General features: G+C 25.8%; 1 protein-coding gene and 1 long non-coding RNA gene across 3 annotated transcripts in view; one reads left to right on the top strand and one right to left on the bottom strand.

The window, feature by feature from the left end:
• Window positions 1-9,515, bottom strand: part of Ac76E (adenylate cyclase type 2 Ac76E) — a 67,724-nt gene extending 58,209 nt beyond the window's left edge. The window contains exon 1 of one of the 2 annotated variants that reach the window (XM_089226707.1): window positions 9,211-9,515. The gene's annotated coding sequence lies outside the window, so the exon portion shown is untranslated. Of the gene's footprint in view, window positions 1-9,151; window positions 9,171-9,210 lie in introns of those variants that run through there. The other variant, XM_089226708.1, reaches the window with a different exon arrangement.
• A 14-nt stretch (window positions 9,516-9,529) lies between these two features.
• LOC149056023 (uncharacterized) lies at window positions 9,530-13,135 on the top strand. Its single transcript, XR_016191563.1, has 3 exons — window positions 9,530-9,671; window positions 12,004-12,120; window positions 12,207-13,135. It is a non-coding gene; the product is annotated as an uncharacterized LOC149056023 (long non-coding RNA).
• Window positions 13,136-24,500: the final 11,365 nt, after the last annotated feature.

Here is a 24,500-nt window from a genome sequence, read left to right as displayed (position 1 = left end):
AACCTCAACCAATATGTGAACCCTGTCACACCTCACTAACCATCAAGCACATAATAGAAGAGTGCCCACAATACTCCCAAATTCGCATCGATCTCAACATGCCACCCACCATAGCAGAAGCACTTGGCGAAAATCAATCAAACAAAATACTAACCTTTTTAAACATCACAAATATTATAAAAAAATTGTAACAATAAAATATGTATATACTATGTAATAACTAATCTTAAGAAAAATACCATGTAATAATTTAATGTTAGGCTAATAACCTATGTTGTTGAAGCCTTTTCCTTTAAATAAAAAAAAAAAAACATTTGACAAATAATTTTTTTATACAATATTATTTTTGAAAAAAAAAGTTATATTACCAAACACCCTCAACGACTGACTTCTATAGTTCTATATCTTGACATAAGTAATATCATTGAATATAAGACGTATGTAACATGTTGATTACCATACAGCCTGTTAAAATCTATATTGTAGCATCCCAGATTAGTATCTCTTTCTCAACAATAATAATTGCAATCGATATTCTTTAAAATAATTATGTTATACCTACATTTAAACATAAACATTTAAGTATTACTCATTAATACGTGTATTTCTTATTTATTCGTTTATTATAAAAAATGTTTGTAATTAAATGCAATAGCAATGTAATAGATATAACAATTTGCAACCATGTAACTATCAATCTTTAAGAAGAAATTAATATATACATTTTTTTTTCACAATAATATATTTTATGTTATAAGAAAACAAATTATCCTAAATGCATAATATTTATTGACGAATGAAAAATAGCAACAATTATCTTGTGCTTCAAATTGTACACCTATCATATTATTCATATTACAGTTAATGTAAGATAGGTAATATAAATATTTATGCTTTTTCTTTGTAAATTGTTAACTGTTAAATAGTTGAAATTTAATTATTGTATAATCGAGGTAAAATAATCTTCAACGAATAATTTTGATTTTTATAATATAATTATTAGGGCTCAGAAAAATTGCAAAATATGCATTAAAAATGTTAAATATGCAAAAATATTATTCTGAATTCCAAAAATATACGCACTTCACCTACTAACAATACGACGTCTTAAACGAAACTGTCACTGTCAAACATCAATCGTGTACAATCAACAGTAACGATAAACGAAGAAACCATCATTATAATATTTACGATGACTTATCGACGATAAGATAGTACTACAAATAAGTATTTCGGCATACTAGCGTGATGGACTAATTAATGCGTATCACATCAGTACATCACTGTTATTAACTCCGTAATTGACTATGGGATGACAATAAATACCTTCATTGGTCATTTTGAGTTTTATATTCAATATTAGTTGAAATCAACAGGTTAAGAAAGAAAAAAATCAATTATTTTTAGAAAAATATGAAATATGCATAATATGTCTATAAAATTAATGAAATATGCACTTTTTAGCTAAAACTGGCAAAATATGCATTTTCAATTTTCAATTTTTTAACTCGCAATGTATATTTCAAATTTCTAGCTAGGTCTGCTATAAATTGAGATCATACAGAACAATATGCAATTCCTACAACTTCCGAGCCCTAATAATCATAATGTACATAGTTGCAACAGTAATAAGTGATTATGCAATGTAAAATATATAACCATGAAACAATTGTTTATATTAATAAAGCACAAAATAATATAAACAAACAAACAAACTTTCCAGTTATTGGCCAATGAATGTATTCCAATTGTTCACACAAAATAACCTAATTTAAGGTGAACATATTATAATATACAAATACAAATTCAATTTTAATGTTATTTTAGGATTTGATGTTAACATTACTATAACTATCCTGTCTTAATTACCAAATACTCCACGTATTTACGTATTATTATGTAAGAAGAACTTATAATCATATTATATAATTGTCATAATTAATATTTGTTTTTATGACACATTGACACTTCCTTAATCCATATAAATCTATAGATCTTTTGTAAAAAGCCTTTTATGAAATCAATAAAACATATTATCTCTTTACTTCCAAATATCATCACTGAGAATAAAACATTTAGTGAATTCTTATTTTGCAAATTTAGATGACTATAGCCATTACAACTTTAAGTTGGCGAATCTATAATTTTTAAAACTCATGTTTTGTGACCAATTTTCAATCAGTCCTTTATATTTCTGTTAATATAAAATACTTTGAAACAGTTAAAGTTGTACTGGAAAACTGTAAAAGTACCTAAGGACATGAAGCCTAAATCTTCCTTCCAATTAGCACTTAATGTTTTTTGACGGATTTTGTATTATTCAAAAATACATATTGTCCATATGTATCCAACAATAAAACAATTGCGAAGAGCAATATCCATCGTATAAATGATAGTTATTTGAATAATTGTAATTACTAGAAACAATAATAATAATTATGTTAGGTAAATTGTAACCGCAACTGTAATCAGAAACAATAATTATTTTTTTTTTAGGAGAACCTGCGGCAACATAGGCCATTTGGTGTGGGGGTGGTACGGTAGGAGTTATTTTTGTATATTTGTTTGTAGGTTTTTGAGTTGGTAGGGTTGTACACGTGTTTGTGTATGTGTGGCAAGGATATGTTGCTAAAAATACCGGGTGGTCACCCATCCGGGAGCTAGCAACTGCGGCCGGTGCGTTTCCACAGATTGAGCGTACGACCGCGCCTCACCAAGCAACCAGAAACAATAATACACATATTATCTAAAATGATTGTGTTGAATTTACGTGCTGAAAGGGATTCAATTGCGAGAAATTAATAAATAATAATAATATTATAATGATTGTTACTCCACGATTATTTAAAATATAAATCCCATCTCCATTGCTATTATTCTATGTGGTTGATGATAGTGATGTTAAGATTTGAACAGTACGAATATCTTTATAGTTAGGGGTTCAATGACTCAAATAATAAATATCCGTTAAGTGGTTTGGGATGTGTTTCCTTTGACAAGTATTGAACTCCAGTATCCATTAATCTCATCAAAAACTGACAAACATTGATAAAACTTGTTTTATAAGATAAATAGTATAACTTACTTAGTATAACTTAGTATTCGTCTTAAAATCAAAATATTCAATTCATAAAAATAATTTTAAACAAATTAAAATTAAATATAATAAATTGTTTATATTCCATTTCATTTGTATACTGATTTCACTTTGCCCTATTATATTATTCTGGATTATTTTTTCTCAAACGCAAATATTTATTATTTGTCAAACGTCACTTATCAAATTATAACTGTGATACCTATACTAAACCTAGTATAATATTGAACGAAATAAACAAAGTTATAATACTATTAATTATTAACAAATGATAAATATACACATACATTCTTAATTTGTTTATTATTAAAAAAAAAAAATTGGAATATTTAGGTATTTATAATTAGTTATTGTGTTTGTGTTATATCATTCAGCTTAACCTCATATTGATTCTGCTACATTACAAACGTCTTAATTCTTAATATGTTTTTGATACACAATAATTTTTAATCGTTGTTATAAAAAATTCCATTTAGATATATTATTCACTTTGCCCAGTCTCCCTTAAGTTGAATACATTAATATAATAAATAAAATATAATCAATTTAAAATAATGCATTAGTATAAAACCTATTATCATTACATATTTTGATTAATAATGGTTATAAAAAAGTACAATAATGACTGCAGTATTGGAACTGTAGTATCTTATTTTTTATAGTATGTTCTGTAATGGTGAAATTGGAAAATTATAAAATGTATAATACCTACCTACCTATCTATTATATGTTTTTAGTCATATAACAGTTTTTTTTTTTTAATTTTGGTTTTTGTAAGTCCATTGTACAAATTAGCAAAAAAATCAACTAAAGTAGGATAATTAGTAAATTAATTGAAATTTAAATGTATAAAATATTAGAATAGTATCAGTAGTACAATTCTTCAATAATAATGTTATAGATATTATAGGTATTATAACTATTATAGGTATTATATTATATTATATTATATTATTTTATATTCATTCATATATTTTATAGTAATCTTATAAAATTATTAATGATCAATAACAATAGAATAGATTAAGAACAATATTATGGACGTATATAAATTCGTATGGTACAAAATGATTTATATTCTTCAACTATGTATCTTATGTCACGACTGACCATAAATAATAGCTAATAGTAACTTTTCAACGTCTAAACCCATTACTTATCAAATTATAATATTGTTGAATATATTATTAAAATGATAATATTACAATTTAATGTATAAGGTAACATTATTTTATCAATGACCAGCAATATTTGAAGCAAGTTTGACGAAATGTTTTCGACATAAAAAACAATTTCAAGCTTTTTTTAAGATGATAATTATTTGAATACTTAAACTACCTAGTTAAATGTATTTAAATAGGTAACAAACTGCAATTTTAATTCCCTGTTATGAAACAAGATATTTATTTTTGCATTTTATATTTAAAGCAAAGACAATCGAATCAAACAAAAATAATATTTTGTAAAACTTTTAAGCAAAGTTGGGCATTGGCGTGATGCTTAAATGCACATATTGTACAAAAATAAAATGGATAGTTTAGAAATTATTAATATTAAAAATTTTTAAAACATTAGGAATCATCTTGAAAATACCACTTTAAAATAAACAAAATTTGTACATTTTAAAGTAAAATATTTAAATGATATTTACATCATGTAATGTTGATTTTAATTAAAATATAAAATATTACCTTTGAGGTAAAACAAATATAATACAATATGGTTTATTTTAAGCAAAATTATTTTTATAACTAATATAGATAGTGACATTTATGGTTAAAATGAGTTGGTTTCCTCATAACTGTAAAGAGCGGATTTTTAGTTTCATAAAACTAAATACATATATTCTAAAAAATCCTAAAATATTCCTTAAACTTGTAAATATGCTGCAGATATTATAATTCTTTTTTTAAATAGTCTAATAAAAACAATAAATAATTGTTAAATACTATTCCATTGGTAACAGGTAAATTATTTAAACATAATAATTTTGAATATTTAAATGATTTTTAATTTTTATTATTTTTAAATCAAATTATTTTTTTGCCTAGAAAAAAATGTTTTTAGAAAAAATTAACAAAATATATAAATTTTTATGTACAATAATAGAATATATTCTAATACATGAAAAATAGGCTAAATATTCTCCCTAATGTCCAAAATATGCTTTAATATGCAAAAAAAAATTTTCCTGTTATAACTCTGTGATAGATTAATTATCCATATTTTTCATTCTTGTAAAGTTGCACAAACCTAGGTAATAAAAATTAGTGAAAAACTAATGATCCGCTCTCTACATCATAACTATTTATTGAAAATTGTATATGACTGCATAGAATTTCGTGTTATAATTTATATATTTTAATATTATTTTTTACATGTTTAAAAATAATATATCTTTGATAAATAATTATAGTAATCATTGATAGATTAGTCAATTTTTAATACAGCTATCAAATAACAAATTATATATTAGTTTTTGATATTTAAGATATTCTTATTCTTATACTTGATGGTATATTTCCTTCATATATACTCTATTCAACTTAAGAATCTTAGTCAACAGTGATGGGTTATCATCGGTACTCAGTCAGGCAACATCCGCTTATCACCCTCAACCAATCAATTATTTGCATATCTACCGTGTAGTATTGCTACGACCTTGCGCAGAGTCAGTCGTTGACTATGTTTCTTTACTAGGATAGAGTACCAATTCTTACAATAATTACTAGATGAGGTTTGGGTAGATTATTTGATTATTTAAAAATTATTTATATCTAAAATGTTATTATGTAATAATAGATTCATGTCGTTGCATAATATTTTACTTTTAAACGAATCATACGTGTTTTTTCTCAGTAGGCATCATATTATTACGATAATTTACTGCTTTAATTATTTCAACACTGACTTTGTTTTCTAATACAAGTACAAGACAAAACAAAACAAGACTATTTAATATTTAATATCAATAATATCATACATACAATATTAACGTGCTTAATGAAACATGACTATAGGTGCCTTATATAGTTACATATTCATAATTGTAGTAATTACATACAATACCTATACAAATATTAAATTATTTAAATTAATTATATAAGCTATAAAGCCAAAAATGATTGAATTTCATACACAAAATAAAAGTAGTAAATTATTTGCTCATTATTCATAAAGAAAAAATAAAGAGATTCTGTAGATTCAAAAGAAAGAAATTATTGGTCTTACAATGCTTGTTGTTTTGTTTTATTGATAAAAACATTTTCTTAGAGTAAGGTGATAATAAAAAATGTGCTCAACATACATCACGATTTTCGGTTGAACTGTACCATCAACATAACATCAAATTAGTAAAATTGGCATTTGCTTTGGGAAAAAATTGTAGAAATCTGTAATAACCGTTTTTTTAAGAACAATTTCTTATCACTCGATGATAATTTTTCATTTATTGTAAATTATGTTGTAATGTGTCATGAAATATCTATTATGCGTAACTTAATATGCTAATACCTAAATGGGAATTCTCTTTTCTGGATATTATATTTATATGTATAATATTAAATGAATATTGTTTGATGAATGATCAAGGTCTGTATTTATGTCAATTGTTTTTCAAAAATGTATTGCGAAGGGTGATAGAACATTAATTTCATTTCATTCATCTGGGTGCTAATACTGTAAAGCGCTGCCAGTATATTTATTGTATTGTATCATTACTTTCAATTGAAAAAAAAAAATAATAATAAATCACCGCTTTCAAAATATAGTTTCGAGCAAAATTATATAATTACTTTAGTTTAAATGAAACATAAAATATTAATATTGCATGTATTAATAAATTCATAAAATTAATCAATTCACAATACCTAATTTGAACGTAATCACTAATCTATAAAGCCATAAAATAAACAATCTGGTTGTCTATTCTCTGAAGTCTAAGTTTATTATAATTTGAATATTACGATAGAAAACCTAAAATTAATTTTGTTATAATCAAGTTACCTTTAAACTATTATCTTCTGCGTTCAATTTCTAATTTATAGATATTAGATCTATATACCAAGTACTTCTCTAGACTCAAACCACAGGTAAATATATATTATTGTAAAAATGATTTAACATCTACTCAAAAGTCAGTATTTCATAACATTGATATTGTGGTGGTGGACGGTGGTAAGATATTTGTAAGGTGACGGGAAATGTTATTTTCAAAACACACACAAACATATATATAATTAATAATTATATAGGGTTTTATTATGTTAGATATATTATTGAATATTGAAAATAATTGAGAAGTTCAGTTGGGCTCATCATATTCTTGAGCAACAACAACAATAATAATACAAATAACAGTGGTCAAATAGAATAAAATAAATACTTAAACTATACAATACAAAACATATAGTAGGTCTCTACTTATATTTGAAATATATAGGTGCATACTAATTGAACTATGATTTGTATATGGTTGGTATAGAGGGAAGATTTTTAAAGTGAGTTAATTAAAAATCTAAAATATTTGAATAAAAAGATGAATAGTTATGGCCTTTAAGTACTCCAAGGTATTAATTATTAATTTTCTTATTTAGATAGGTACTTGAAATGGGGTAACTGAAAATTTATCTTTGTTTGGCTTATTTTTTTTTCAATTATTTTGTTTAAAAATAAACATTTTATATTATTACCAATTATGCTCAATAAGATATATCTTTCAATAATATAAGACATTTTTTTTTTCTTAATTTTATCACACACATTTAATTAATACATTTTGATTACTCTTCAATTTATCGCTTTGGCTATGGTGCTTACTATTTTTTTTTTTTTTTTTTAATTATATTTTATAATAGGTACCTACCTATGAATGATAAACTAGCAATGTTGTCTGAATAATTTTTTCTGACTTACATTTTTTGAGTTATTCACCTTTTATGTAAGTGGGGTAAACATTCTTTGGGATTATTAGACGGAAATTCGTACATATTGTAATATACACATATCTTACGATTCCTACAATTTGATACAGAGTTCATGAAAGAAATATTATAATGCTATAATATAATATATATTTAAAAAAATAATAGTTAAGTAAAAAAAAAGCGGGCAACTTGTGGATGTCGCTTTGCTGTTCAGTAGGTTACAAGTGGGTTACAGTAATAGATGGAATTAAATTTGAATCCAATGATATTTTATCATTGTATAATAAAAACGATTCTGAGCGGAAACGGTTTATCTGTCTAGGATATATTATAGATTATTAAAAATTTTCAAATCTTAGATTTAAAAAAAAAAGTCGCTTAAATGTTTTTAAATTTTTACCGTATTTAGGTAGGTAAGGCTAATATAATATGTAAACAACCCAAATTTCAAGTTTTTACGAATGTTTTTAACCAAATTACAACAACAAAACTCCCAAAATTAAAATGTCTATAAATAGCTTAAAAATGGCTAAAATTTTCCAAACTTTAAACCGTAAGGAACAAAATTTGTAATACAACAAAAAAGATCTTGTCATTTTTCATTTAAAGCAATATTTCTGGTAGAAAACGTCGTCCGTATTTATTTAACATTAAAAAATCGTGAAATCGTAGGTTTTTCTCCTTTAACCGCTTTTATTTCGAGTACCGTTTCGAAAATCAAAAAATGACCTCTCTTAAGTATTAGTTCAAGAACATTGCCTTTCAGAAAAGATGCTACACTTGATACTTTTGAGCAAGTTTAGAGGGAGAAAAAGTGTTTACAGAATAAAAAATAAGAATAAATAAATATCGTTGTAAAACCAATACATTCCTCGCTCCTTTCAGAATCTAAAATGTAATTTATTTATATTTCAAAGTCGCGTTAAAAGAGCTACGCAAATTTTCCAACGTTAGAATAATACATGCATTTCATCAAATTCAAATATCATAATGAGTGTTTCAATCAACCTAAGACTGATTTACCTAAGATGCAAAAATATGCTGCAGAAATATTAAAACTGTTAGAATACCAATAACGTAATAATATAATGATTTATTAATACCAATAACAGTTGTTGATTTTACGTACAACGGTGTAATGATGATTATAATATTTATATTATTGAAATTCTGAACATGCGTTTTTACTTTTTTTGTTTTTTTTTTCTCGTAAACAATATTAGTCGTGGGGCTGTCAATCGATTTCAAACTTCGTGATGTCCCACCGGTTCGAGGTTCGATGCGCTGTTTAAACTGTTACGAATAAAAGGATAAAATATTGACGAACAATACCGACAACTGCCTACGTCATTATACTGTCAACTGTACGATAATATTGACATTATGAACGCGACGACATAATTTACGAGTATATTATTTAAAAAAAAATAAAAAAACGGATTTTGCACACGCGACCACGAATTCGTCTGTCCGACGATCGACGTACACGCGCGCGGACTGGACCGACACGACTGACTGACTGCCGAGTGCCGACTGGGTGCGAGACCGCGTGACACCGCACACGTACCCGTCATCGAAACAACAAAACTCGGAATCATTGCCGCCACCAGAAAACGCATCGGTGCATCACGTCTAGTAGTCGGTCACAAGTTAGTAATCACAATAATAATATTATTAGATTTTATATTTATACAATAAAACAATCAATGGCAATAATATTATTATTCGTATACAAGGTGTGTCGTGTCGCCGCAGTCGGGCTGATAGCCGCATAATGTATTAATGCCAGTGGCGTATTTTCAATTTTTTTATGGGGGGGGGGGGTCTAAATATTAAGTATAAGTTTTTAATATTATAATAAAATACATACGAGTCTACTATCGTCTATAATATATTATAGCGTACTAATATAATTATATATAGGTATATTGTATATTATGTCGTTATTGTCGTTGTTGTCGTCGTCGGACGGCGACGATGCGATAAAAAAAAAATAACCAAAGGTTAAACCCAAGTTATGGTTAAAAATATTGTAATACAAACATTAAAACACATAATATAAATTAATATTATTTTTCTCGATACCATTACGTAGCAAGCTAATTATAATCTTTTAAAATTTTTTTCTGGGGAGGGGTCGAGACCCGGGGACCCCCCCCCCCCCCGTAAATACGCCACTGATTAATGCGATAGGTAAATATTCGTATTTGTACGCCGAATTTGTTAGAACGCATGGTTATAGGTCTGGTAAGATTGTATATCTCGTATAATCGACAAAGATCATTGTTCGCAGGACAAACAGTCCTTCGATATACGAGTGGTGGAGGATTCAACAATAGTTTACAGCCGCTCAACAATATATACACCTGCTATACCATACAGGTGCAATAATTCGGAATTGATAGTTGTGGGGAGGACGAGGAGGGCGTGAACAGACTTTTTCAACAGCAAAGACCAAATTTACCAATTAGATTTTTTCCCTATATTAATACTAAGATTTAATATTGAGAAGGTCCTAATTAGGACTTCAACAATATTTATCATCATAGTTTTTTCGTTGCGTTATACTGTATATTATAATATCATTTTAAATAAGTAACTAAAATATAGTTAATTATAAAAACAATAATTACTATCGACGTAATAAAATGCTATATTGAATATTACATAAAGATACCTACTATTTCGTGAGTATAAATATAAAATTTTTTAATATTTATAAGAAAGAAATAAAGTCATAATTCTAAGCTAAAGTAAATTAAAATATAATTGGTACTTGTGAATGGATAAAAAAATAAGTTGATGCACATAAATGTTAAAGTGAACTTACGCTCTGTTTAACTTAATAAAAAATCAATTTAATTTTAATTTTCAATATTTAATTTTTAGTAAAAACTAACACAAACTAAATCACTTAAATATATTTATAAAATGGATAACAATAAATATGCTTTATGTATTAAATTTCCATTTCCATAATAATATACAGTGCAATAAGCTAAAAAATCCGTTTCAAACTCTCTTAGAATTAAACTGATGAGTTATAGGTCAATATTCGGCTGGAAAGCTGGGAATCTTGCACTAAAACTGTTAAGTTATTACAATCCTACATTACGTCTAATGAGGTATAACAACCGTCGACCAGTAATGTATTTCTAAAAATATTTGTTGACATGCGCCTTTTTTAAAGCAAGTAGTTGACAATGGTAAAAAACCTTATAATACCTATTATGGAAAAAAATTTACCTATAAACTGTATTTAAGGTATAAAAAAGGTTTTCAACATATTTTTTGATTTCTACTAAATATCATCATAAATGTGTAGTTTTAATGATTTAATTAATTGTTGAAACTAATTGTTATACAAAGTTTAAAAAAAAAAAATGATTTAATAATTATAGAATACTTGATTTCATTACTGAAATTTCTAACAGGTAACCGACCGTATAGCGCGTATTGTCTTACATTTAGTTAGGATACAAGCAAAAAAATAAATAAAGTAGTGAGTAGGTATATGCTTTATACCCAGCATTAACCACACTTTCTATAACATAAAAAACCATCACTTCTACAACTCATTCATCCGAATAAAAACACATTACAAATTACTATGGATACCTTTTGTTAGGTGTAAACACTTTAAAGGTATGGGGTGTTGACGTGTTGTCATATATATTTTCACTGTTAACACATAAATTTATATGTATATATATGTTCCTAATAAGAATGTCTAGACAATTTGAGTAACTTACAAGTAATAGCTAACTGAATTTTACCTATTATGTCCACCACTGACGCATGCCCATACAGCAATTTGTTGTAAACATTAAACAATATTTATATAATGTTGTACTGATATAAACAAAAAAAAATTATATATATATATTATATTCATAATATGAATGTATTATAATATATTATATATATATATATATATATAAATAATATTATAAAATTATTATTACAAATTAATATCTGCAGGGTGTAGGTACAATTTTGTCTGGTGTTTTTGGACATGTCCAACATGCTAACTGCAGTTAACTGACTTTGCGATATGGATACGAATATATGTAACACACTGTACACTGTAGGTACTAGGTAGGTACCTACATGATATTTTAATTAAAAAAACGTATGCACGCATTGTATCGTATGGTTGCATTGTAAATATTGTAATGTTCCAGCTCAAGATCTTGCGAGTGCGCAACTCGAGGACAACTCGTTCTTGGCCGTGGCCGCGGAGATGGGTCCTCACGACGAGTCATGTAACGTGCCAGAGTCGTAATGTATTTGTGTGTTATGTGTATACGTGTGAGAGTGCGTAATTTTTTTCCAGATTTATATAATAATATACAAAAATTTTAAACAACTAGTAAAAATACCAGATTTTTTTCGCTTAGGTACCTGTGTATGATGTAATATAATATGATTTCATAGAGATACTATTAATATACAGAGTGATTATTAAAAAAAAAAATATTTGTTTTGTCGAGAAGTATATGGAAAAATTTAGATCTTCGTTTTTAAGTTATCACATAAAACAACAGGTTTCAACATTATAACTTTTTAAATGACACTATGACAGTATATATTTTTATATATTTTAGTTGCATATATATTCCAAAACTGACATTACTTTGGGAATTTCAATAATTATGAATTGAATTTAAAACAAGTATTTAATTAATAAATAGGTGTATAAAATTTATATGAACGGAGTAGTAGATCAATGTGTTCAGGGTTAACCATGCGCCACTCTACTCAGGTCATTAAAAATGTATGCACTTATAATTGAATATATTGTAATTTATTCGCTAAAAAAATGTTTTTTTACTCCAAATCATCCAAGAAAAACAATATTCAAAATCATTTGTACTTTTCGAGAAAATCATTGTTTAATTATTATAAAAGAACTCTTCTGTATATAATATATTCTATACTCTACAATAGTGTTCCCCAACTTAAGGGGTTACGTAGCTTTATTCATGTTTATCTGATACCTCTACGCGTAATGATAATGTGAAGTCTAACAAGTATTGTAGAATATAATAATATAGAACATACATTTTACAATGGATATCAATATATTTTTTAAGTTAAATTATTTTACCATTTTTACCTACATATTTTAATATAAAATAATCTTTATATTAAACAATTAAACTGAATTATGCATTTATTATTCAGTATTGTATTGTATTAAAATTCTATGATAAAATTTCTTATAATAAAAGTGATTATTAATAATACTATATTGTAATCGATTTTTTTTTAGTGTGGGTGGGGGTGAATCGCGTAACCAACATTACAAAAAGGTTGGGAAACACTACCTTACACCACATAATGTTTTACTGAACAATGAGTGTTCTTTGAACTTCTTGGACCGAAACGTGTTTAAGTCTCTTCGGTTTCATTGAATATACCACAAACATAATTTGGTTGTACGCAATAATTAGTATTCAAATAGTACGATCATACTGCAGTGTCAGTTAATGTTATTATATTGTCATGTATTATTAATATCATCACGTGTACATCGCGTATAAAAATATTATTATATTATAATTGAATTTCGTCTAATATTAGCCAATATAAGTATATGAGCGCCAGCGTTATAGCGTAGATTTATTGAGTTTCAAAAGTTGTCCGCAATTATGACTTGTTGCTGACTTTTTTATTTTCGTCGGTGTTGTGATAGCTCACGCTATTCCAGAGTTGAAAATCACGTGTTATGGTTTCCGGTAGAATTAACTATTATTATTTTTTTATATTATTCCAAGATATTGTTTATTTAATATTATTCATCACTACAGCAAGCACACGTATCCCTGATCCAATATCACACTATCACGTGTTCACGTCCTATATAAATACCGTGGATATATATGTATATATTATATGACTATATTTAATACAAGAATGAAGAAAAGGATTTGCAAAATCTTTATATTGAACAAACGTATATTGAAAGACCATACTTCACCTATACCTACACATATTAAACAAGTATATAAGTAGCATACATCCATTAAGCCAAAAGAAGGTAGTTATAGGTCGAAAAAAAAATAATGAACCGAAATATCGGCACACTCTTTCGAGACACATTCAATATCATCATATAAACCATCTGGGGACCATTGCAACGAACACAAAAATGTATTCGAACCATGTAAATAAGTATTCCGAGTGCCGAGTGGTGGGCAATGGTATTACTGTACACTTTTATTGAAAGATCTTAGTTTGTTGAAAAACAATTTTTCATTGTAATCGTTTAGCACACGTGGCTATTTAATCATCCGTTTTTTTATAAACTACGTAATTATTTGTGAGAAAAACACCAATACTTTTTTTTTTTAGTATAAATTATTAAACTGTGATTAGAAGATACATATTAATAACACCAATTATAGAGAAATATGAAATTTATAAAGTAGAGGAATCTCACATTTCAACTACTCAAATAGTAACAATAATTTGAAGGGCTAAAACACTATAAACTATCAAGCAGTTACTTATTTTAATACAGAATTCTTAAACCAAATATGAGCTTTTGTTAAGTTAAACCAGATTTTTCCCGGAAGAATAGTAATATTTGTAGTCTTATTACTTTTATCCTTTTTTGAAAAATCTAAGGAAGCATATTTATTAGCGAAAAGATTCAACTATAATATCATATTAATTAATTAATTCAGAAATATAGACGAGTCAAAAACAACTCAACATTAAATTGGTATTTAATTTTCAAGGCAAACAATCTCGTTAATCGTTAAAAATAGATTAAATCATTGTGCCTATATTATTAAAAACGTATTTGATACATATTCATTTTTAGTTTTTAGTATAAAATAACTTACAAATAATCAGAAGCTACTTAGTCAACGGTAATTTACAAACATTTCATAACATTTTATTAATTTTAAAAACATTTAGTAAGTTAATCAATATTAAGCATTAACTGTCCAAACTAAATAATATTATAAAGGAATATGCAGTATTATAACGAATTTTATCACAATATGATAACTGATACATATAATAAATTGTAAGTTAAATAATGTGCATTTCAATTCAAAATTGTTTTTAGTAAATACATTTCTTCTCAAACAAAAATATAAATATAAAAAGCGGGTGAGTCGTGGATGTCGCTCTACAGTACAGTAGGTTACAAGTGGGTTACTGTAATGGATAGAATTAAATTTGAATTCAATGATATTATATCATTGTATACGAAAAACGATTCTGAGCGGAGACGGTTCATCTGTCTAGAATATATAATAGATTATTAAAAATTTTCAAATCTTACTAATTTTAGATTTAAAAAGAAAATTTTTTATGAATTTCTAGCTTAAAATAATTTGCGAATTTTTGTGATTTTTACGTATTTTGTCAAAATTAAAATTTGATTGCTTGTAAAAAAAAATTGTGACTATGAATATGTTTTTTTTAACTGCTATTGTAACAATATGTTAAGAGCCTTGTATTAAATGTTCAAGCTTTTCTACCCAACAAATACATTTTTATCGATATTAATTTTTAAAAAACTAATAATGATCGAAAATTGCAAATACCTATGAATAGTTCAACTCAAACATTTTTGAAAATTGTATGGTGGATAGAATATACTTATATCAACATTCGGTGAAAATTTCATGTATCTATGATCATTTTTTTTTAAAGTTACATCAAAAACCAAAATCGATTTTGTCGAAAACTGATTGTGCGTAAAATTTCCCATTTTTCCCTTAATTTTTAGTTTGTTTATCTCGGTTATTTAGAAAAATATTAAGAATTTCTTACTTTTGACCCCCCAAAGTACCAACTAGATTCACTTTCTGATCGAACTTATTGAAGCAATTTTACTGCCCCAAAACGTGATAACAGACATAAAAAAAAATCAATACATTCATAAATAGATTCATAGAATCTAAAATACTATTTTAAAAATAATTTGAAATATTATTATCCATGGTATAAATAGTACCTTTAAAACAAATAAAAATAACATCAATGCTATTACTGATAATATAGTTATTGGATTATTATTATCAAGTTTTTAAGTCTTCTAAATATAACCGTAGTAAATGAATAGCTAATATTATATTATGTAGATGAATATAGCTTATATAGATAACTTCGATTTATATTATTCAATTTATGTGAGTAGTACAAATATGTAATAAATAAATAATGTATAATTTTGAATTTATTCTATCATTTATAAACATTCTGTAGTGCTTTCATACTTCACCATATTTTATTTTGCTACATTAATTACGAAATCATCAATTTTATTCAATAATCAAAAAGAAGCACACTTACTTAAGTACTGATATACTTACTGATTACGTTTAACTGAGCGTATAATGTATATTTAGATTTGAAGATCAAAAGATACATTTTTGAAAAAACTTAATCGTAATATGAAAAATTGTTTTTTTTTTTTTTTTTTACTCAACTACTGAGGTTATTGGCGTAATAATATAAGAATTATATTTATATTTTGTGTGATATTCTAAGTTTTGCTAACGCTATTATATTTTATGCAGATAAAAAATTGTATTTTAACTATCATGGCCACAATTTTATTTCAAATAAAAAAATTACTATAAAACTAAATTATTATTAGTATTAGAAGAAGAAGAAGAAGTAATGAATAACCAGAAATCGTAGAGGTGAGGAATAAATGAAGTGAAAATTCGACAAAATCGGATTTCATGAATAGTATTATGTTTCAAATTGTAAATATTTTATGTCAACTCGTAAGTATTAATAGTCTTGTAGACAAATTATTCACATGTTATATTGTTTGGATAGTTAGTCACGTGTATTGTTACTGCGAGGCCATGTTACAGATCGTATGGTTCGGTGTAATGTATAAATTATATTTCAAGATAAAAATAATTTATGGAACATGATTTATTTTCATCATCGTCTATGTATAATATTACTCAGTAGTTGCCACGCGTTGATCGGGTGGATTGAATGAAGTTAATTTACAAATGGTGGGTAATTTCGTAATACAACATTAAGATGTTAAAATGTTTATTCATATGCATATAGGTACTTAAGTTAGAAACAGAAACGGATATTCTGTACTTATAGTAAGGTGCAGCCATTGATAAACCTTCAACCTGTGGTTATTGGTGGGCACTGGCTAGTGGCTAATGGGTATAGTGCTTGCCGTGGTTTATTAATTAGGTGCATATTAATTATTATAATACCGTACCTGCATTACCTGTAGTGCCGTACAGCACAGTCAGACATTGCAAAATAAAATTAGGTTGTCTTACTAAAACATTCGATATTGTTCTCAAAACGTATGAATTATTATTGTTTGATTTATAATATTTTAATTAAAATTAAGTATTTCACTTAAGTGTTTTGAAAATCAATATAATTTTGTTATTATATTTTTTTCAAGTATAATTTAAATTAAATTGATTATTTAATAATCATGAATTTTAAATAAATCTTATAAATTTAAAAAAGTTAACTTAACTTTTATGAATTATGGTTACAAATTCATACCTTATCATAGTAGGTATAAATAAAGATAACCTATTGAGTCTAGTAACGGGTTTCACTTATTTTCAAGTATTTATTAAACGCTTAAGAAGGGTAGTGCCCTCTGTGTTGTTTTGTTCTTACAAATGTAAAACATAACAAAAATTGTTTTGCACGAAAAAGAATCTAAAAGGCTACAGTCATACCTAAAAAACAACATTTTCATCTCATAAAAAGAAGAACTTTAGCTGTTGTGCATTTGTAAGACGGAAAAAACGCACGTGGGTCTAGTGTGCTAGTGTCTTCTTAAATGTAATTACTAATTAATAAACAAAAACTCAAAATATTAACTATTAGGATCGCTCATTATTATATAATTTTATAGATACCAACTCAACAAACATAATAACTTGGAAATCAATAGCTATATGTGAATTTATAGATATATAATAATCATGTAATATTAAATTAATAATATTCCGCATAAATCATAAAACTTTTAGAACAAAAAAATATTGGCTGTTGTAAAATGAATGAATAAATTATGACAAAAAAAAAAAATATTAATTTAAATAATACGAAAACTAATAATTTAAAACAATTTATAACACAAGTAATTAGTGTTGTAGGTACCTGACGATTTTTTTCACCCAATCAAGCGAATAAGTTATTAGTAGCATTACTAAGTTTTAATTTTTTTTTGCAATTGAAGTTCGGTGGAATAACTGTTTATATAATAAATTGTTCGTAAATATTTGGTATAATATAAACCATTTTGTAAAATGTACCATATTTTAGGTCTATTTTGATTTATTAGTAAAAAAAAAAATGACTGTATTCAATATAATGAATATAGGGAACTTAGTTAATACCTACTTACTGCTGCTGTGTTCAACAAAAAATATTTTACTCAAGTAGGTATCGATATGAATATTTTAAGTATAGTTAAGCTTCAGTTTAGCACCTTTTTTAAATCTTTTTTTATTTCACAGATTTTCAAGTTTCACTGAACAATAAAGATCAATACGTAGAAGTATTAACTTTAAATGGTCGTTTGAGATAAATAAGACCATGATTAAGCTATAGTTAATCGAGGAAATGGATTCGGATAGTACTTGAAAACGTTTTTTATATTATTATTATTTATATTGTCTTTAAAATCTTGGATATAGCTATACTAAGTGAGATCCCGGATATTTTCTAACCATCTACGCATCCTGAGTATTACTTTAGATAATGAATAATCATTTGAAGAGGGAGGTTGGTTGGCTAGATATGAAATAACGTATTTCGAATATAATGATATTCTATGGATAAACTAAGTCATATTCAAATATATGGAGCCATATATTTTGTATTAATAATTAACCTAATCATTTTATAACTTAGCCTATATGATGTGCATACTTATTTGTAAGTATATTTTTTATGTTGAATTAAATTTGTTAAATTTGTTTAAGGTTGTATTCTAGGGATGATAACATTTTTGGTGTTTTAGTTATTATTAATTGATATTTTTTCTAATTAACTATTTTCATGAGAATATTGTGTAAAAATAAAAAGTATATAGTTATATTAACTTATATTATGCCTTTCAAATTAAAAACTCGTACATAATATTATAGGATATCCAGTTAAAACACCAGAGGATAAATACCCACCGAAAAATACCTACTTAATAATAGAAATATTAGCCAAAATAAAAAAATATCTTTGCATGAGTTAGCTGTAACATAACTTATCTATTGACGAAATACATCCACAGGGAGGTTTCTTCACTATGTGTTTCCTGTGTGTGTTTAAAAATTATCTATTAAGATTATTCTTAAACATTTGTAACAGATTGCCTGATAAAAAAATCATGTTAAAAAAGCTTTTTGAAAATATAATAAAATGTTCATAGAATGGATAGTTTTATTTTTTTTTTTTATTGATCAAAAAGAAAGAATATACATAAATTATTATTGAATATATCGTTTTCGATTTAACCATTTCCTTTAAGAAAAACTTGTGTCGGAGATAGAGAGTTATTTAAGTTATTGTGTAATTTTTCTGATTTCTGAAATTAATAATTTATGAATTAAAACATTATAACAAAAATTGTTGAAGAGAAACCATAATTTAAGTACAGTAGAATTGGATATTGGATAATTTCCTTAAAATTCTAACTTCAAATAATATTCATAATATTGTAAAGCTTTTACAGAGTTACAGAGCATAAAAATTACCATCAATCTTCTAGTATACCAAGGCATAAGTTATATGATGTTTTTTTTTTACTTACTGATTATCAATAAGATACGAGGACATTAAAAATTTTTCTATTGAGACATTATTGTTAACATTATTATAGAATATAGGAATATTTATTGTGTGCTAAATGTTACACTACATGTTGTACAATTGTCGTATATAAAATAGTTACAAATAGTTTAATAGCTTATAATAAATTACTTTTTGAAATATAAAAAATATTTATAGATATTTTATACAAATTTGGTACCTAATGGTTAAACGAAGGTACTCATTTAGTATTTTTTTTCCCCAAATACATCTATACAAATAAGCATTTTAAATCAAGTTGAATCTTACGAGTTATAGATAGCTTGTGACAAGACTTATTTTAGTATTTGAATCTCTCTTGATGAACAAACAGAAGGTTACCTAGTAGTTTTGTAGTTTAACATATTTTTGGTGTGGCTATTTAAAGAATACCAATTATAATAGCTCATCAACACAATTAATATAATTATTTATTTTTATCATATTTTGATATAATACATCGACAAATATCAATAACGTATAGGTACCTATATACATTAATACAAAATAAATAGGAGAAAACTAATTGAATAATTATAAAACTATAAATACAACTGGCCTATCATGAAATAATACTGATTACTAATTCACACAAAATATATTATACCATGAGAACAAAATGTTTGTGTGAAAAAGTAGGACATGCTTATTAGTTATTACACACGACTACTCTTCATAACTACAAGCAGTAATTACGGGGGTGATAAAACCGGAGCATTTAATTTAAAAAAATGTTATACAAATTATTATCAAATCATGAATATTAGACATCATATATTAAGTTGAATTAATAATGACTGATGGGAATATAAAGTAGGTACCCTATTCAAAATTATTTCACTCACGGAAAATTTTGATTAATTTTATAAATATTTATTATTGTTTACACAGTATTAATTTAAAGTTTTCGCAATATCCAACATTTTTGCGCTTCATTAGGTTATCACAATTGACTAGATTAAAATTCCTAAAAAAAAACTAATTATCGGCTGTTATATACTTATACGCGAGAAGCAAAGAGATTGCGTTCTATCAGAGAAAATGATACAAATGCCATTGAGGAAACCAATAATTCATTACAGTTTTCTTGGTGGTGTAAAAATTGTCCACGTATAGGTACGTCACTTCAATTAAATATGAAGATGATTCTCATGTTTTTATTGGCAATGTAACTACGATTTATGAGTTTTCCAGACAATGAAATGGCTTCTTAAAACACCCGGTCTTTCGTAGCATAAAATAATTTGTGAATTTTTGTGAAATTTACGTATGTTTTCAAAATTAAAACTTTGAATGTTTGCAAAAAAAAAATGTGGCTACGCATTTATTTTATTTTTCAACTGCTATTGTAAAAATATGATAGGAACCATGTATTAAATTTTCAAATCTTAGATATAAAAGAAAAATTTTTTTATGGATTTCTAGCATAAAATAATTTATGAATTATTGTGATTTTTACGTATGTTGTCAAAATTTGAACTTTAAATGCTTATAAAAAAAATGGTGACTATATATTTCTTTTATTTTTCAACTGCTATTGTAAAAATATGTTAAAAGCCTTGTATTAAATTTTCAAACCTTAGAATTAAAAAGAAAAACTTTTATGAATTTCTATCTAAGATAATTTGAACATTATCGTAATTTTTACGTATTTTGTCAAAATTTGAACTTTAAATGCTTATAAAAAAAATCATGCCCATGCATTTTTAATATTTTTTAACTGCTATTGTTCCAATGTGTTAGAAGCCTTGTATTAAAATTTCAAGCTTTCCTACCGAATAAATAAATTTTTATTGATATTTATAGAAAAAAAAACCAAAAAAGTTGAAAAATTAAAATGTCTGTAAACAGCTCAAAACAAATTTAAATATTTTGAAAATTTTATCAAATATAGAAAATGCCTATATAAAAATTCAGTCAAAATTTCAAGTATCTGTGGTAATTTGTTTAGAGTTACACCAAAATAAGGAAATCGCTAAAAGTGAAAATCCAATGTTGTAAAAATTTAAATTTCAAATGCTCATAAAAATTTAATTTGAATTTCCGGTGGACTTTTTATTTGTGGAAAACTTTTAAAGAATCTTGTATTAAATTTTCAAATCTTAGATTTAAAAACAAATTTTTTTATGAATTTCTAGCTTTAAATAATTTGTGAATTTTCGTGATTTTTACGTATTTTGTCAAAATTCAAACTTTGAATGCTTATAAAAAAATTTGTGACTATGAATTTCTTATATTTTTCAACTGCTATTGTAACAATGTGTTAAGAGTGTTGTATTAAATTTTTCAAGCTTTTCTGCCTATCAAATAAATTTTTATCGATATTAATTTAAAAAAAAACTAATAATGTTCGAAAATTTCAATTGCCTAATTGCATGGTGGATAGAATATACTTATATAAACATCCGGTGAAAATTTCATGTAGGTGTCTATGGTCATTTGTTTTAAAGTTACATCAAAAACCAAAATCGATTTTGTCGAAAACTGATTGTGTACAAAATTTCCCATTTTTCCCTTAATTTTTAGTTTGTTTATCTCGGTTATTCAGAAAAATATTAAGAATTTCTTACTTTTGACCCCCCAAAGTACCAACTAGATTCACTTTGTAATCGAGCAAGGTACTGAAGTCAAAAATCGAAGCATTTTTACTGCCCCAAAACGTGATGACAGACACAAAAAAAAAAAAAAAAAACATATCATGGTATAATCAATACATTCAACGCTCCGCTCGGAATCTAAAATACAGAAATAAATTATCCGACATTATAGTAAAAGCAAAAAATACTTACTTTTGCGAAAAAATAAAAATGACCTCAAATAATCTAAAAAAAATCTGGCCCACTATAAGAAAAGCTACTATTTAAAATACAACAAATACTTCAAAACATTTCAGATTAAAAATAAACAACAATACCTATAAATCATAGTCTATTATTCTAATAGATACTTTTTTTATTACCAATGCGCTTAATAATTATTTTATAAAAATTGGTAACCATGATGAAAGTAACACAATAAATCAAAATAAAGATATTTCTAACAAATCACTTGCTATATTTGAGGAAAATGACTAAAATTGAAATAATCAACATGATTTTTAATATGAATAGTTACTTGGCACCAGCCATAGATAGTACATCTATTAATATGATTAAAAAATATAAAGTCTTTATGACAAATATACTGGACATCATTTATAATTAAATATTAAAAGAAGGACTTGTCCTAGATTCATTAAAAATGCACTATTAGTGCCACCGTATAAGGGTAATGAGCAAAAAACAAGCATAACCAACTGTAGACTAATTAATCTCTATTAAAGTATTCTCTAAAATATTTGAAAAAACAATTAAAATAAGGCTTAAACTTTTTAGAAGAAAACAACTTACTTCCCACTTTACAATTTGGTTTAGAAAGGGTTTAGATACTGAGATACCCTGGGGGCTTGGCTCATCTTACTAATTACATAAATAACAACCTGGACAAATACAATAAAAACACTGGATTGGATACGACCCTTGACATTGCATTGGGACCCAATGCTGTGGAGAACAATATAATGATAGTTTTTTTGAAGTCAACAGGCCTTTATAACTTAATTTAATAATTTGCAATTGTTTTCCTCCTTTTTTTTTGTTTTTGTTTCTTTCCTTTTTATATAAATACTAAGAAACTATACTTTTTCGCCAAATACCTCTTAAAAAAAAATATATTGTTAAAATTTTAAATCTTGTAATCTTGTATAATATATTGTAACTAATGGCCATGTAGCTGCTGAGTTTATTGATCAATAATAATAATAATAAAAAAACAAATACAATAAACCCATTGGAATATTTTTAGATTTAAGCAAAGCCTTCGATAACATATGACATTCTATATTGTTAAGTAGATTACACTCATTTGGCATTACTTGAACAGTTATTATCTTTCATTTGTCAGTATTTTGTCAGTAGTTCATTTATCATTGTCAGTAATCTTTATATCATACTTAATCCAAAGAACTCAACAGGTCAGAATAGGTGAAATAGGTTTAATTCAGAATGAAGTCCCTCGAGGTACAGTTCTTTCTTCAATCCTATGTATAATATAGGTATCTGATTTAAACAATCTAAATACAAACGGAACACTTTTTTCTTACGCTGACGTGACCAGCTATATAAGGCTTAGTGTGTGATCTACCGAGAAAACAGTGAATACCTATTTAAATAAAAATTATAAATAATTATTTAATAGTATGTAACAAAAATGTAACTCAATTAAAAAATAATTATAGATATTCAATACATTAAAGTTTTTTTGTATCTATAAAACAAATTATACAATTAGTATTAGTCAACATTTTTATGAAAAAAACTTGTTTTACATCTTCCAAAAATGTATAAATAAATAATTCCAATTCTTTATTGAGCGATACCAACATTCAATTAAATTGCGTGATAATAGATTTTAATTAGTCTCATTAATTTTTCTTAATACTTCAAATCAATTAGTAGTAGATCACGGCGGACCCGGAACACGCTTTAAAATGTCGTTTTAAATACAAAAATAATTTGTTCAATATGAATACTAAAACGGTATAACTTCAGATGAAAAAAATAATATTTAAATACCGTCTGTTAATATTAAAAAAGCATCAATTTATAATTTAT

The sequence above is a fragment of the Diuraphis noxia genome, unplaced genomic scaffold (genome assembly GCF_037042655.1).
Source record: "Diuraphis noxia isolate RWA-SAM2 unplaced genomic scaffold, SU_Dnox_SAM2 contig0004, whole genome shotgun sequence".
Taxonomy (NCBI): domain Eukaryota; kingdom Metazoa; phylum Arthropoda; class Insecta; order Hemiptera; family Aphididae; genus Diuraphis; species Diuraphis noxia.
Note: the sequence above shows the minus strand (reverse complement) of the source record. Positions and strands in the feature narration are given on the sequence as shown.